Source organism: Canis aureus, chromosome 1 (assembly GCF_053574225.1).
Source record: "Canis aureus isolate CA01 chromosome 1, VMU_Caureus_v.1.0, whole genome shotgun sequence".
Classification (NCBI taxonomy): Eukaryota; Metazoa; Chordata; class Mammalia; order Carnivora; family Canidae; genus Canis; species Canis aureus.
The window spans coordinates 54,198,212-54,213,420 of NC_135611.1; the positions used below are offsets into that span (position 1 = coordinate 54,198,212).

The 15,209-nt window shown below is 40.6% G+C and overlaps 1 protein-coding gene and 1 long non-coding RNA gene across 8 annotated transcripts in view; one reads left to right on the forward strand and one right to left on the reverse strand.

The window, feature by feature from the left end:
- PDE10A (phosphodiesterase 10A) overlaps nt 1-15,209 on the reverse strand; it is a 590,722-nt gene that overhangs the window by 257,018 nt on the left and 318,495 nt on the right. The gene's annotated exons all lie outside the window — the stretch shown is intronic.
- LOC144314961 (uncharacterized) overlaps nt 1-15,209 on the forward strand; it is a 54,824-nt gene that overhangs the window by 37,746 nt on the left and 1,869 nt on the right. For 2 of the 5 annotated variants that reach the window (XR_013380792.1, XR_013380797.1), the window contains 2 exons: nt 344-425; nt 4,579-5,570. This is a non-coding gene — a long non-coding RNA (uncharacterized LOC144314961). Of the gene's footprint in view, nt 1-343; nt 426-2,612; nt 2,773-4,578; nt 5,571-15,209 lie in introns of those variants that run through there. The other 3 variants (XR_013380800.1, XR_013380801.1, XR_013380799.1) reach the window with 3 other exon arrangements.

The window sequence follows — 15,209 nt, forward strand, 5'->3', positions numbered from 1 at the left end:
ATGCAAGTGTCTTTTCACACTTCTGCTCTCTGCCAGCATCTCCCTTAGCTTACCCCATTTCCCTGTTTGTGGTCACTTTCATTTTCTAGTTCCTGTGATCTAACCCCATGTTCTTGTTGGGTTTGCAGCATTCCAGGGGAATGTATGAATCACACCCTCAAGACCAATGGGGAGGAAAATAAAGCGAAACCTATTTTCATTGATTCCCATTAGATATTTTAAAATCCTGATTTTTGCCCACAAACTCCAATTTTCTTCCTTTAGTTTTATGCCTGATTTGCAGTTTGGAAATACTGGCTTTCTAGTAAGTTGCTTGGACTTACATTCCTGTTTTTCTTTCCAGCTACACATGAGGATTTTCCAGGTCAGCTGTGTGTGATTTGTCCCTATCCACTGACACAGGACACAAAGTTAACAGAACTAATGTAAGCAGTGGCTGGTATGCCCACTCTCCTTACCCAAAACCCTATCAGGAACCAATTTATAAAATTATTCTGAAAATAAGTGTTGTTTTTAGCACAAAGCCTAGTTTCAAAGGAGCAAAACTTTCCTAATCATATTTAGCAAGGAAGCAGCATAAGGTTCCAGAGAAAAGCTTTCAATAGCCACAGCGGCAAGACCTCAGGACAGAGCTGCCCCTTGGCAGCCACAGTAAATACTTTTTTAAAAATCATTACATTTCTTCCCCAAGTGGCTTTCATTCCTTTAGAGCAGCATTTTCTTTAGGCAGACAGCCTAAAGTGGGTGGATCTTCTGTGGAGTTTCCTAAAGTTTCTTTGCGTTAACAACTATTACAATATACAGGTAAGGTGTGCAGAGGAGCCAATGTCATTGCTGCGTGCACTTGGCTTGGGCGCCGAATTCATGTCCTCCTAGGAAATTATTACACAGCCACTGAATGTCAAAGACTAGCTTCCTTCTAGCACAAATGAATTTTGTTAATAGACAACTTATTACAATCCGTTTCTTTCTTCTCGGTCCAACCATTCAAAATACCCTACAGTTTCCTCCACAAATAACAGAAAAACAGTTGATTTCTAAACAACAAAGAAAAAGGCATACATGATGCTGTGCTACCACCAACATTTTCACAAAAATTCCCACAACTCTTTATACAAATACTTTAGATCATTTTTTCAATGATTTCATTGAAAAAGAATATATTTCAATTATACTGGCAGACATCTCTTGAATGTATGCAGACAGTCAATGCTATGCTTGTATTAGATGCCTAGAATCAAAACTAAGGGCATGACTTCAAGAAAGGGAAGAAGAAAGAAAGGAAGAAAGGAGAGAAAGAAAGAAAGAAAGAAAGAAAGAAAGAAAGAAAGAAAGAAAGAAAGAAAGAAAGAAAGGAAAGAAAGAAAGAAAGAAAGAAAGAAAGAAAGAAAGAAAGAAAGAAAGAAAGAAAGACGATGTATCTTAGTACTAGAAGTACTTGTAATGACAAGAGATTGACAATTTCTCAAAAGCATTGAGATGCTTTCTCAAGTACGGTTACATTTACATCAAACTGACTTGCAGGAGAAGCTCTGGGAGCACAGCAAGCCCCAAACCTTGAAGCTTCCCACAGAAGGAACAGTTCCTTCCCCAGTGTTGACTCCATCAGGTATGCTGGGCCCCTGCAAAGGCAAAATACTGAAAGAAGCGGTGCCTTGAAATCAGGAAGCGGTCAGCTTTATGAATTACAGTATCTACTGCAGGGCCACACCTCTTCAATTCAACAGGAACAATTTAAAATGAGCCTTTACATCTAATCAGCTGCCAGCCAGGAGTACAAAAATAGGGGGAGGAGAGGAACAGGGAGCCCCTAGCAGTGCTGTTTGGAAATTCTGGTGCCAGGAACAGCCCTCCCGCTTGCTAGGAAGGAGGGTTTCTTGGGACATGGGATGCTCTGAGGCAAAACTGGGAAAGTCCCAGGCCAGCCAGGACCCATTCATCAGCCTTCCCAGGACAGATATGACTAGGGGATGTGATTTAGCCAAGATAAGAGGCAGCCAAACACAAAATCAATATTTTCTTATTGGTTAACACACGGTGTTACATTACATTTCAGATGTACCATCTAGTGATTCGACAATTCCATACATTACTCAAGCTCATCAGGATTAAGTGTCCTCTTAATCCTCTTCACCCATCCCCCCCAGTCCCCTCTAATAACCATCAGTTTGTTCTCTATACTTAAGAGGCTATTTTTTGGTTTGTCTTTTTTTTCCTTTGCTTATTTGTCTTGTTTCTTAAATTCCACATATAAGTGAAATCACATGGTATTTGTCTTTCTCTGACCTACTTACTTCACTTAGCCTTATACTCTCCAGCTCTACCCATGTCCTTGCAAATAGCAAGATTTCATTCTTTTCATGTCTGAGTAATATTCCATTATATATGTATACACACACACACACACACACACACCTCATCATCTTTATCCATCCATCACTCAATGGACATTTGGGCTGCTTCCATAATTTAGCTATGGTAAATAATGCTGTAATAAACATAGGAGTGTATGTATCCCTTCGATTTAATGTTTTCATATTTTTGGGTAAATACCCAACTAGTGCAATTACTGGTCTGTATGGTAATTCTGTTTTTAACTTTCTTTTTTAAAGATTTTATTTGTTTATTCAAGAGAGACACAGAGAGAGAGGCAGAGACATAGGCAGAGGGAGAAGCAAGCTCCCTGCAGGGAGTCCAATGCAAGACTCCATCCCAGGACTCTGGGATCACAACCTGAGCCAAAGGCAGATGCTCAACCACTGAGCCACCCAGGTATCCTTATTTTGAACTTTTTGAGGAGACTTCCACACCTTCACCAACATTTGTTTTTTCTTGTGTTTTTGATTTTAGCCATTTTGACAGATGTGTAGTGATACCATATTGTGGTTTTAATTTATATTTCTCCGATTTGATAAGTGGCGTTGAACATCTTTTCATGTGTCTGTTGGTCATCTGGATATCTTCTTTGGAGAAAGACTTCTGTTCATATCTTTTCCCCTTTTTTAAATTGGATTATTTGTTTTAGAGCTATTGAATTGCATAAGTTCTTTATATATTTTGGATACTAACCCTCTATTTGATATGTCATTTGCAAATATCCTTTCCCATTCAGTAGTTTGCCTTTTAGTTTTGTTGATTGTTTCCATTGCTGTGCAGATTTTTATTCTGATGTAACCTCAATAGTTTGTTTTTTGCTTTTATTTCCCTTGCCTCAATGGACATAGCTAGAAGTTTTGCTATGGCCAATGTCAGAGACATTACTGCCTATGATTTCTAGGATTTTTATGGCTTCAGGGCTCATGCTTAGGTCTTTGATCCATTTTGATTTTATCTTTTGTGTAATGGTGTAAGAAAATGGTCCAATTTCTTTCTTTTGCATGTAGCTGTCCAGTTTTACCAGCACCATTCATTAAAGACACTGTTTTTTTTTTTCCCCACTGGAAATTCTTTCCTGCTTTGTCTAAGACTAACTGACCATACAATTGCAAGTATATTTCTGGGTTTTCTATTCTATTCCATTGTTCTATGTGTCTATTTAGTATTATACTGTTTTGATTATCACAGCTTCTTTTTATACCTTAAACTCTGGAATTGTGATACCTCCAGCTTTGTCTTTATCAAAATTGCTCATAAAATCAATCTTTTTTTAAGATTTTATTTATTTATTCATGAGAGACACACACAGAGAAAGAGGCAGAGACACAGGCAGAGGGAGAAGCAGGCTCCATGCAGGGAGCCTGATGTAAGACTCAATCCCGGGTCTCCAGGATCACACCCTGGGCTGAAGGCGGCGCTAAACCACTAAGCCACCCGAGCTGCCCCATAAAATCAATCTTAAGAGCAGAATAAAGCCTGCTGCCCTTCTGCCTTTAGGAACCATGTGTATTTGCACAGATTCTAGGTGGTAGAGTGTCAACAGTGAATCACACAGAAATTCAGGGTGCTCTTCCCTAAAATAAATTACACATATTAATTAAATGTTAGAAAGGTGACCAATAGGGATCCCTGGGTGGCGCAGCGGTTTGGCGCCTGCCTTTGGCCCAGGGCGCGATCCTGGAGACCCGGGATCGAATCCCACGTCGGGCTCCCGGTGCATGGAGCCTGCTTCTCCCTCTGCCTGTGTCTCTGCCTCTCTCTCTCTCTCTCTGACTATCATAAATAAATAAAAATGTTAAAAAAAAAAAAAAAAGAAAGGTGACCAATAAAATAATCAGAAAAGAATATAGTGACCCTGCTTTTCTGATAGCAAAAATAATACATAGGTACATATGTACACATTGTATGTGTGTTCTCAAATATGTATTTGCTTTATTGGTAGGTCTGGTACATAAGAAAAACCAACCGTGTAGTAATTTGGAGGTTTTCCTACTCTATGATAGTATAACAAGAATTTAAAATAAAAGTTACCCAGATAGAAAAGAAATGGGTAGAATTCACTGTGATAGCAATTCCTGAGTCTAAAACCCAGAGGCTGCACTGAGCCCCAAACCTTCTTTTCCAACAAATAGAGAAAAGGCATTTGAGGATTCTCCAGAGGTGGTTCTATCTGTAACCAGTCTCTGTCTTCTCACACCACAGCAGCTCACCTCAACATCAGACAAAAAAGCATCTTACAAAAAAGTAATCCACATGCACAGAGCCTGCCATCCTGGAGGAGTGAACAGTCTGTGCGAAGGAATGACCAAGGACACACAAGAAGGAAAGGCACTTGAACCGGAAGATCCAAGAAGTACATAGTTCTTTTCTACATGAAGATCCAAGAAGTACATAGTTCTTTTCTACATGGAGTTCTTTTCTACATGGAGAGTCCCAGAGAGAGGCTCAGGACCCCTCAAGTATTTTTCAGGCCTCCAGCAAAGGCAGTTTATAAACAGTATACTGTTGCATATGCAACTGAGTTGGCCCTCCTTGACCATCCCAAGCCTGTGGCAAGATTGATCGTGGGGATTTGTACCGGCTTCATCCCCTCTTGCAATAGCCTGGTTCATGTGAGCTTCACAGCTACAAGAGAAAACCCTCTACCAAAACATGAAAGGTGAAATGGGTTGGGTAAGCATTAATGAACAAGGCACAGAAAAGCAGTGCTATGTGAGTGACCAGAAGAGCCCTCGCAGCACAGCCTGGCCATGGGCTCTTCCCCTGGTTGACACTAGAGAGGTATGTCATGCACTGATCAAGTGTAGAATAATCTCAAGAATCAGACAAATGTGGGTTCCAACCCCCAAGAGTACCCTAGATGAGTTACTGAAGCATCTGCAATCCCTAGATTACAAGGAGTTTGTAAAGATGACATGAGTGGACACAGTTAATAAGCACCCAGTCTGACCTGTACTAACTTTCAAGGTCTCAACACACACTGAGTTACAATTCTAAAATGAAGAATCTGTTTTGAAGAAACTAAGAATGCATTTCATTCTTTCTCTATTCACATCCCTCCACTCTCCATTAATTGTGTTATTTTCCTATCAATTCCTATTCTCTAGTTTAAAAACTCGGTATTCTGGGCTATGATACTTTTCTTTTTTTTTTTAGTACCGTGGGCCAGGCTATAAAGACACCAAATAAAGCAGCTTTTTGTTGTCTTTTGTGTTTCCTCGTCGACCTTCACGCTACCCCAGCAGTGTCTGAATGTGGGGTGCTGATGGGTGGTAGAAATGGAAGAGGAGATACTCCTTCTAAGTATTCAAATGAAATCCCAGGGATCCCTGGGTGGCGCAGTGGTTTGGCGCCTGCCTTTGGCCCAGGGCGCGATCCTGGAGACCCGGGATCGAATCCCACGTCGGGCTCCCGGTGCATGGAGCCTGCTTCTCGTTCTGCTTCTCTCTCTGTCTCTCTCTCTCTCTCTCTCTGTGACTATCATGAATAAATAAATAAAATCTTTAAAAAAAAAAAAAAGAAATCCCTCATGACACTTCAAACCCAGAGCAACTGTGCCCTAGCTTTGCACTTACTGATGTCATAAAGCATGCCTGAGAGCCCATAATCAAATAATGGTGGCAGACTTGGCTATTCCCTGCCAGGAGCAGCCCAGGAAGTGATGAAGTGCTGACCAGAGCTATTTAAGGCCAAAAAAAAGAGAGAAAATGTCTAAATAAAAAAATATATATACAGTTAAAAGTGGCAGAAGGCAGAGGATGAAGAAGGCAGGACATTGCTTCATGTGGTAGCGAGTTTCACAGAAGAGCCCACTCTGGACTCAATTTTTGGTTCTAGAGCAAATGTCCTATCAGAACAAAAAAGGTGTCAGGAAAAAAAAGCCGTAGAGTAAGATTCAACTACTTATACTTTTATTCTTATCTCCAATTCTTATTCTATATAGTGTACTAAATATTTGAGAAAAAGAAACTTTTTACAAGACCTTAATCAAATTTATCTGTTGCTGATGGAGATTATACTGTAAAGCAAACTACATATTTTAAAGATACATTCATAACTTTAGAAAACTAAAAAACAAAAACGCTGGAAATGATTTTCACCAATTTAAGCTTAAAAAATGACTAAGCTTCTTAAAGTACGAATTGCCTATATTGCTCACAATATAATATTGAGAAGGTCAAAACTGATTTCTTCCGGCATGGAAGAGACCTTTCCCTTTCAAATTTGGCAGGCTGCATATGATCCTCATTGGTAAAAGAATATGGGAGGCTGATCAAGAACAGCAAATCCCAGGAACAGAGAGGCCTCTCCCTCATGTTCTCATACCCCTCGCGGCTAACTAGTAGGTTATTTTCTTAAACTGTTTTCCTTTTATTTTTTTTAAGATTCTATTTATTTATTCATGAAAGACATACAGAGAGAGAGAGAGAGAGAGAGAGAGAGAGGCAGAGACACAGGCAGAGGGAGAAGCAGGCTCCATGCACAGAGCCTGACGTGGGACTCGATCCCGGGACTCCAGGATCACATACGGAGCCACCCGGGCTGCCTTTAAACTTTCTTCCTGTGAGAGCTGGGCTGTGGTGCCCAGCTGTCTGGTCCAAACATCAGTCTAGACGTTACTGTGAAAATATTTTTTAGATGTGATTAGCGTTGAAGTTAGTCAACTCTGAGTAAAGCAGATGACCTTCCATAACTTGGTGGGCCTTGTCCAATCAGTGGAAGGTCTTAAGAGCAAAGACTGAGGTTTCTCTCAAGAAAGGATTCTCTTCAGGACTGCAACACAGAAACCCTGCCCCAGCTGCCAGCTCGCTGCCCTGCAAAATTTGGACTCAAGACTGCAAACACCAATTCCTGCCCGAACTTCCAGCCTGCCATACAAATTCCAGATTTGCCAGCTCCCCCCACAATCACATGGGCCAACTCCTTAAAATCAACGTCCCTCTCTGTTTCTCTTTCTCTCTGTACACACACACCCACAGTTGGTTCTGGTTGGGATTGGTTCTGTTTCCCTGGACAACCTTAAATAACACACTTCTTCTCCACCCTAAAATGCCTAATAAAATCCGTATGGTAAAACATGCACACAGTGGAGCCATCAGAGAGCACCTGCTATTGAAAAGTTCATCCCAGAAAGAAACCCTGTAAAGAAAGAAATTTCTTTATAATCAGCTTAGATGCCAAGAGACCCGGCCATGCCCTATGCCTTTAAACCTATGACACAGGAACCGCAGGGAGAAGGAGGGGAGGGAAAGGAACCAGAGAAACCCAAATGCTCGTAAAAAGCAAATGCCAGAAATGTTATCAAAGAAAGTGCACGATACAGAAGCTTTTAAAAATGGCACAAAATTATTAAACCGTTTTAAACTTACTTAAAGAAAGAAGGAAGGAATGGCAGTTGGGAATACATCACGGAAGATCGACTCTCCAGATGCCAGTGAGTGCCATTTACTAACAAGGTTGCCTCTCGCAATCTTTCACTCGAAAGCGGCTTACTCCCCTTGCTCAGACATTGTGCCAAACCTTGCTTATCTGGATTATAAACCAATGCCAAGGTACATCAGCAAAACAAACAAAAACAGCTATAAATTATAAAAATCTTAAACCATCAGAAATTAAGAGAACAGTGCTACTCTGGGATCAGCTTTGCCTGGGGTTTTGAAACTCTGTGCTCAAAGGCCAAGAAAACCTAATCTCTGTGGCATTCGTTTTCCTTACATATTTGCCGAGGATCTCATCAGTGCCTCACAGGGATGTACGGAGGCTTCGGTACAATGATCCAGGCAAAATGTGTTAGCACAGCGCTGATTTCCATTTACTTCTGTCCAGAAAAGGTTAAGTGATCTTAGTTGGCTCTAATTTGGAAGTCATGGTAGCACACGTCATTTTTAAGCAAAATTTAAAAGGCTTCTATCCAAAACGGTAAGTTTTTTTCAAGTGTGCTGCTTCAAAAAGTGGTGAAATCCACTAATCCAGGAAGCTGGTCTAAAACCTCCAGAATTACAGATTACAGAGATTTTGCACTTGCATTTTCCTCACCATAACAAGAACTGCAATGTTCTGAATACCCCAAGTGTCGGCCTTTAAAAAAAAAAAAAAAAAATCCAGATATTGAAAAGATCCCTTACTTAACTGAGGGTTAACAGACTGATGAGTTTAAAAGGCCCAGACTTTGTTGCAGTTATCAGAATCCCTGATACCAGGATTTTCATGCTGTGTGTGCTTTTTCTTAAATACAGAGATAAACGACTTTACACTATTTCAGGAGTTTTGATGTGCAAGTGGGTAGATGGTGTGGGAGGATGTGATGAGTAAGCGTTGAGAGAACTTTTGCAGAGCTCCTAAGAGTTGAAAAGTTAGTCTGTGTAGCGTGTGAGAGACACGGTTGGCATTCAGCAGCATGCTCAAGACACAGGAATGAATGGGCTGGGACACAGAAAAATTTAATTACAAAGGGCCCACAGCATAGCAGGTACGTATTCTTTGTTCTCCTTAGATAACAACATGAGAACAGAATCAGGAAGAAAGAATTCTAGAAAGCGGGTGCTATCCGAGGTATGACCTCAGCAACCTATGGCCAGGGCCCCACCCCCAAAAGTGTTTCCCCTAACCTGGGGTTTGGAAATATCATGATCCTGCATTTGGAAAGCCAGACAACGTGAATGACACGTTCAAATTGAAACTCTTTATTTTCTTAATTAGCTATAAATTAATTTATAAACTGTCCAAGTAAAGCTCAAAGAAATATTAAAAAACTACTTTCAATTAGTCTAGTTTGAGTTATGAGGTTTCTCTTAATTCAAGCACACTTGAGAATTTTAATCAGCTGAGAAGCAGCAATTGCTTTCAATTTAAAAACTAACAAGAATAAATTGTTATCATATTAAATCATTTTTACTGTACTGGTTTCATTTTGGTTTCAATTAAACCCCATTGTCTATATAAAGAACTCATTCGCAATTAGGAAAAATTGTACGTGAAACACTCATTATCTGAAACCACTTCATGTTCCTTGAAACCCCTGGAACGTCAGTACAAAAGCAGAGAATCCAAGCATGGCTACTTCAACATTGATTTGAATGTACTTTAAAATGTAATTACATGGAGAACAGATTTTAGCAATTGCATACAATTTAATGTATAATGACCTGCAGGAATCATACAGACTTGGTTTCTCTCTCTCTCTCTCTCTCTCTCTCTCTCTCTCTCCCCACCCTCTGTTGAATAACTGACCAAGGGATGTATGTGTGAATGGGATGGAAACTTTTCCAGGTAGATCCCTAAGGCTGTTTATATAACTAGGTGAACACTGAGCAAAAGCTTCCCACCACCTGTACTGTCCAGGAAGCAGGGCTGAATGGTGAAGAGTACGAGTGGGGTCATTGGCGTCCCCCCTTTCCACAGCAGACATATGCATATGATCAGTTTTCCTCCATGGCCGAAGCTCATAAAATCAACTAAGTCCACTGAAATATTCATATTATTTGGGCTCTTTAAAATAACTATATTGAGATATAATTCACATGCCACATAACTAACTCATTTAAAGTGTGCCACGGTTTGTGGCATATTTTTTCAATATTTTTTCAATTCATATTTTCAAAACTATGTAATATAAAATTTGCTATTTTAGCCATCTTTAAGTGTACAATTCAATGGCAGTAATTAAATTCACAACGTTTTGCAGCCAACACCATTATTTCATTTCAAAGCTTTTTTAAGGATCTCCAAACAGAAACTCTGCTATTAAATACAATCACTTCCCACCCTCTCCTTTTCACTCACCCCAGGTTGGTAACCTCTTACATTTTCTATCTCAATAAATCAGCCGATGCTGGATAATTTATCTAAGCGAAATCACACAATATTTATCCTTTTGCATCTGGCACAATGTCTTCAAGATTCATCCATGTTGTAATATTTGTCAGAACTTCTTTCCTTTTTAAGGCTGAATCATATTCAATTGCACATATATACCATATTTTGTTTATCCTCTCATCTGCTGATGGACATCTCGGTTGTTTCGACCCTTACTGTTGTGAGAATTGCTGTGTGAACATTAGCCTATGAGCATTTTAATCCCTGGTTACTGTTCCCCTGGGCACATATCTAGGAGTGGAACTGCTGGGTCACATGGTAATTCTTTGCTTAGCTTTTGAAAGACTCACCAAACTATTTTCCCTGCACTGTTTTACATTCCCATCAACAGTGGGCAAGGGTCTTAAGTTCCCACATCCTCATCAACACATATTTTCCATTTTTTGGATTATAGCTACTGTAGTAGATGTGAGACGTGGTCTTACTGTGGTTCTGATCTGCATTTCCCTAATGACTAATGATGAGCATCCTTCTATGTCCTTATTGGCAATTTGTGGGTCTTCTTTGGAGAAATATCTATTCAAGTCCTTTGGTCATTTTTTAATTGAGTTGTCTGTCTTTTCGTTCTGGAGTTACAGTTATATTTTCTGGATATTAAACCTTTATCAGATAATACGATTTCCAAATATTTTCTCCCATCCTGTAGGTTATCTTTTCACTTCCTCAATAGTGTTCCCTTGGTACACAAAAGTTCTTAATTTTGATGAGATACAATTTATCTATTTTTTCTTCTGTTGCTTGTGCTTTGAGTGTCCTATCTAGGGCCCACTGCCCACATTATTTGTTTATGAAGGAAGTCTTTCCTTTCCATTCTTTGTTCTAGTTCTTATTCTGCATCACCTTTGAGAACACTCCGTTCTGACCACCATGACTAACCCTGACAGCACACACTTACAGAGCATATTTGGAGATGAAAAATTTTTTCTATGATAGAAAAATTCTTAGAGAAACGTATACTTGACAACCCTGTTATTTTAAACACAGATAGGGAAACGGTGAAGTAATCTCACAAAAAGCATGATGCCTACAGCCTCAAAAAAGATCTAAGGTGCAGGGCCTTTCTACTTAGTGAGAGTGAGTCTTCTCAGTGGAAAAAGTGAAGAAGAAAGGAAATCTTGGAGAGACAGAACAACAAGGACAGCTCTTCCAGAATCAGCTGGATGGAGTCCTCATGTGCTCCACATCTAAAGCTCTGTCTAGCTCTACTGCACATCAGTCTGGTGCAATGGATCTTATTTTAACAATAAAATAAGTATCAGTATCAAAATAACTGTATTTATTGTTTTCCTGTACATTGTATATGAGGCCACCTATTTTCTTCTAATCAGACAGAAGAAGGTTAATTTCAGCTCAATCACCTGGCATTTCATAAATTCATGCATCATCCTTAACATCTACCTGAGAGTAAGGGTGGGGGCATAAAAAAAAAATCAATCTTCTTAGCATTAGTTAAGTGAGACAGTTTGAACAATAATAAACTGTCATCTGTTGTTTCTTTCCCAAAATGCTGCATTATCTATATCACTACAGATTTATTCGCTGAATGAAATAATTTCCTACATTTTTATTACATGATTAAATTTACGGTTACAGAATCACAGATAAATAATAACATTACACACATAATTAAAACCTATTAGTAATTACCAAGAGTAAAATGGGGAGACCAACCCCCAAAGCAGTGTGTGTGATCTATGAAGTTAACAAACACATCTATCAGGTATTATATCTTATTTAAAACCTGAGTTTAACAAAAGTGACCTCAGACATGTAGAAGTGGAATACAAACAACCACCAAGAGACAGTGCCTACCTAATATTCAAGGTGACAGTGACATAACTAATATATTTTTTTAAAAGGACATAAAGAGTCTGAGCTAACAGAGGCAGGGAGGAATGCCATCCCTCACCAGGCAGGAAGCCACAGAAGCTATGCAGCTTTCCAATCAAAGAAAATGGAATTCCAGTTTGAGTAGAAAGCTCAGATGGGGAGACCAGAGGTCAAACATCAGGTAACAGTTACTCCGAATGCCTCGAGAACAGAGACAGTGGGACCTCTGTCCCTAGAAATAGCTTTCCACTGTAATTCCCACAAACTTCTCCTACTTCAGAGAATCACTGTTTTGAGGATGAGACTCCAAACGAAAACACAACTGTGCTCTGAACCTTACCATCAACTGCGAGAACAGGGCTCATCTCCATCACTGGATTTCAAAAATAACTTTGTGACTTCAAATCAAGAACAAAAAAAGAGGGACTTGCTCTGACTTTGATCCAGGGACCCTGGTAAATCTCGGCCAGAGAACTTCTGCCCAGATTATGTAACCCTATGGGGGCAGTAGCTGTGGCCAAAGCTGTCCTTGTCCGGGTCGGACACACCAGAGTGTCAACATAGGCTGGCTCCAATACCTTCAGTGACAAAGGTGAATGAGTGTCCCTTCAGGCACAGAAGCTCAAAACACAAGGGGACCTTAGGGCTATGGGACACGTCCAGGACATCCTGACTGAGACACTTCTGTAAAACATGTTCTGCTCTTCAGTGCTTTCCACCCAAGATGGGATCACACAGTTTTAAGTAAACTGCACAGGGGTCCCCCCCACCCCGTCTAGGGTCCACAACGGGCCGGTCATAGCATCATCACCCCTTGTGTGACTGTCAGCCCCTTGGGGGAAGAGATTCCCCATTACTGCAAAGGATGGACCAGACTCATTTCTGAGAACAAAGAAAGTCACCATGTAGCAAAACACAGCCTTTCTCTCGGTCTGATCCTCACACTGCTGAATAAAGCAAGTGCCTTTGGTTTTATACATTTGTGAGACAGACCCTCGCTTCTCTACTTCTCAAAACCAAGCCCCTATGGAGACCGCACATTTCTGAGGCCTCCAAGTACCAGGAAGAAATTAAAGAATGAATAGTAGCTCTCCACCATATCTTCAGAGGGTGGGATCGCCTTAGCAAAGTTATTATAAAATCTCTACTTGAAAAAAAAATCTCTACTTATAGGTCAACTCTGTTTATAGTTACAGAAATTGCAGGCTGGAAAAAAAAAAAAAAAAACGAAAAGTCCCCTCAGAAGAAAGAAAGAATGCAATAATTAACGAAAGCAACAAACAATTTAACATTTAAAAACCCAGCATCTCTGACTCCAAAGGAAAAGGGGAATGGTAGTTTGGAGGAGTATTAGAGATGAGGAATAATGTAGATCATTTAAAAAAAATTCCCCTTTTCCCATAATAGATATTTTCCTGCAGCTACGTATAAAAACTGAATCTTTACCAACTGAATTCAAATGTAAACAGACATGAAGGGGCCGTTATTTTAAAAAATTCTACCAGTAAAACAATTGTCTTTTTTTTTTTCCTTAAAATTATTCTGAGTGGTTCTCAAAGTAAAGAGGGCAGGAGCAGGTGCTGGGCCCCAGTCTCTTGAGTTCCTGATTCAGTAGATCTGGGATGGGGCCCAGAGCACATCTAGAACCTCTCCCTCAGATCAACCTTGCAAATCGGGATATGCGCGTTTGGCTTGTTGTATGGATGCATCTGCAGGCCGCCCAATGAAGTTCATTTGTGTCTGTGGGGTATCATGAGTCGTTACATTGCAGGTGTGGTTCTCCTGAAAAGGAACGTGGTATGGTTAGTATGATAAGCCTGGGTTTTTTGGGAGACAGACCTACAGCCAAACCTCCATCCCACATGACCTTGAAACCGCTGGTTGCTCTTGGGTAAATCAAAGATAATACATCCCCTGCCCCAGGACTGTACGAAATAGTGAACAAATGAAGATTATTTACCTTGCCTCATTCCGGAGAGTATGCATTACACGTACACATAAAGTACATAGAGAAAACAAGAAAACCCCCATGAAACAAATAAGAAAGAAAGCAAAAAAGAACAGGGAAATAAAATGGCAGAAATAGGGAAAAGACAAAACATACCCCACAGAAAGGGTATATACACACACTACAGACAAGCCAGAGATTTGACCGTAAGCTTGTAGTAGTTGTGGCAAAAATGACAACTGCTCACTTCCACAACTCAGTGTCTAGAGAAGAAAAGCAGAGTGCTCGTTCTGGAAAAACAGAAGGCCATTCCTGCTACTGGGAGAATGAGCATATACAGACAGGGTCCACCTGACACAGTCCAGGTGAGTCCTCGGGTGTCTGACCTGTCCTAACTCAAGGCTGGAGGTGGCAATCACTGCTCTGTGGTACCTCCTGAAAGTGGGCGACTATGTCTCCCCCAGCTGCTAGTTCCACAAAGACCCACTAGCCTTCATCCAGAGTGGAGAGAGAGGGGAGAGGGAACTGGGCAGCCAAGCCACACACCAAGTAGAGACCCGACCGACCACTGCTGAGAAGCAGGAAGGGGCTTCCCCTGGGCAGGGGCACTCTTCTCCTTGGAAAACTGTATGCAGTCACTCTAGTGGAGAGATGAGCAGGCAAGTGAGATCCCAATAAAGTAGTGTCCTGAGTATATGCCTAGTGTTGAGAATGAATTTATAAAAGGCATCAGAGGGGTGCCTGGGTGGCTTAGGGTTCAGCATCTACCTTTGGCTCAAGTCCTGATCCTGGGTCTTGGGATCCAGTCCTGTATCAGACTCCCTGTGGAGAGCCTGCTTCTCCCTCTGCCTATGTCTCTGCCTCTCTCTCTGTGTCTCTCATGAATAATCGAATAAAATCTCAAAAATACATATATAAAAGGCATCAGAAGAAGGTAAGTTCCTCAAAGGGATCTTCCTTGTTATAATCTTTGTGAAGAGCAATGGTTATTATTCATCATTTCATGAGACTGTAGGCACCAATTTAGTCTTGGCATAAACACACCATCACAGATTGGATTTGTCTCCAAAGCACAAAGTCAAGTGGTGTGGTGTGTGTGTGTGTGTTCACTGTTGTTAGGAAGGAGGGGGAGTTCAATAACATACTGCTTCTCACTCAGTGTACACTCAGAGACAGCCCG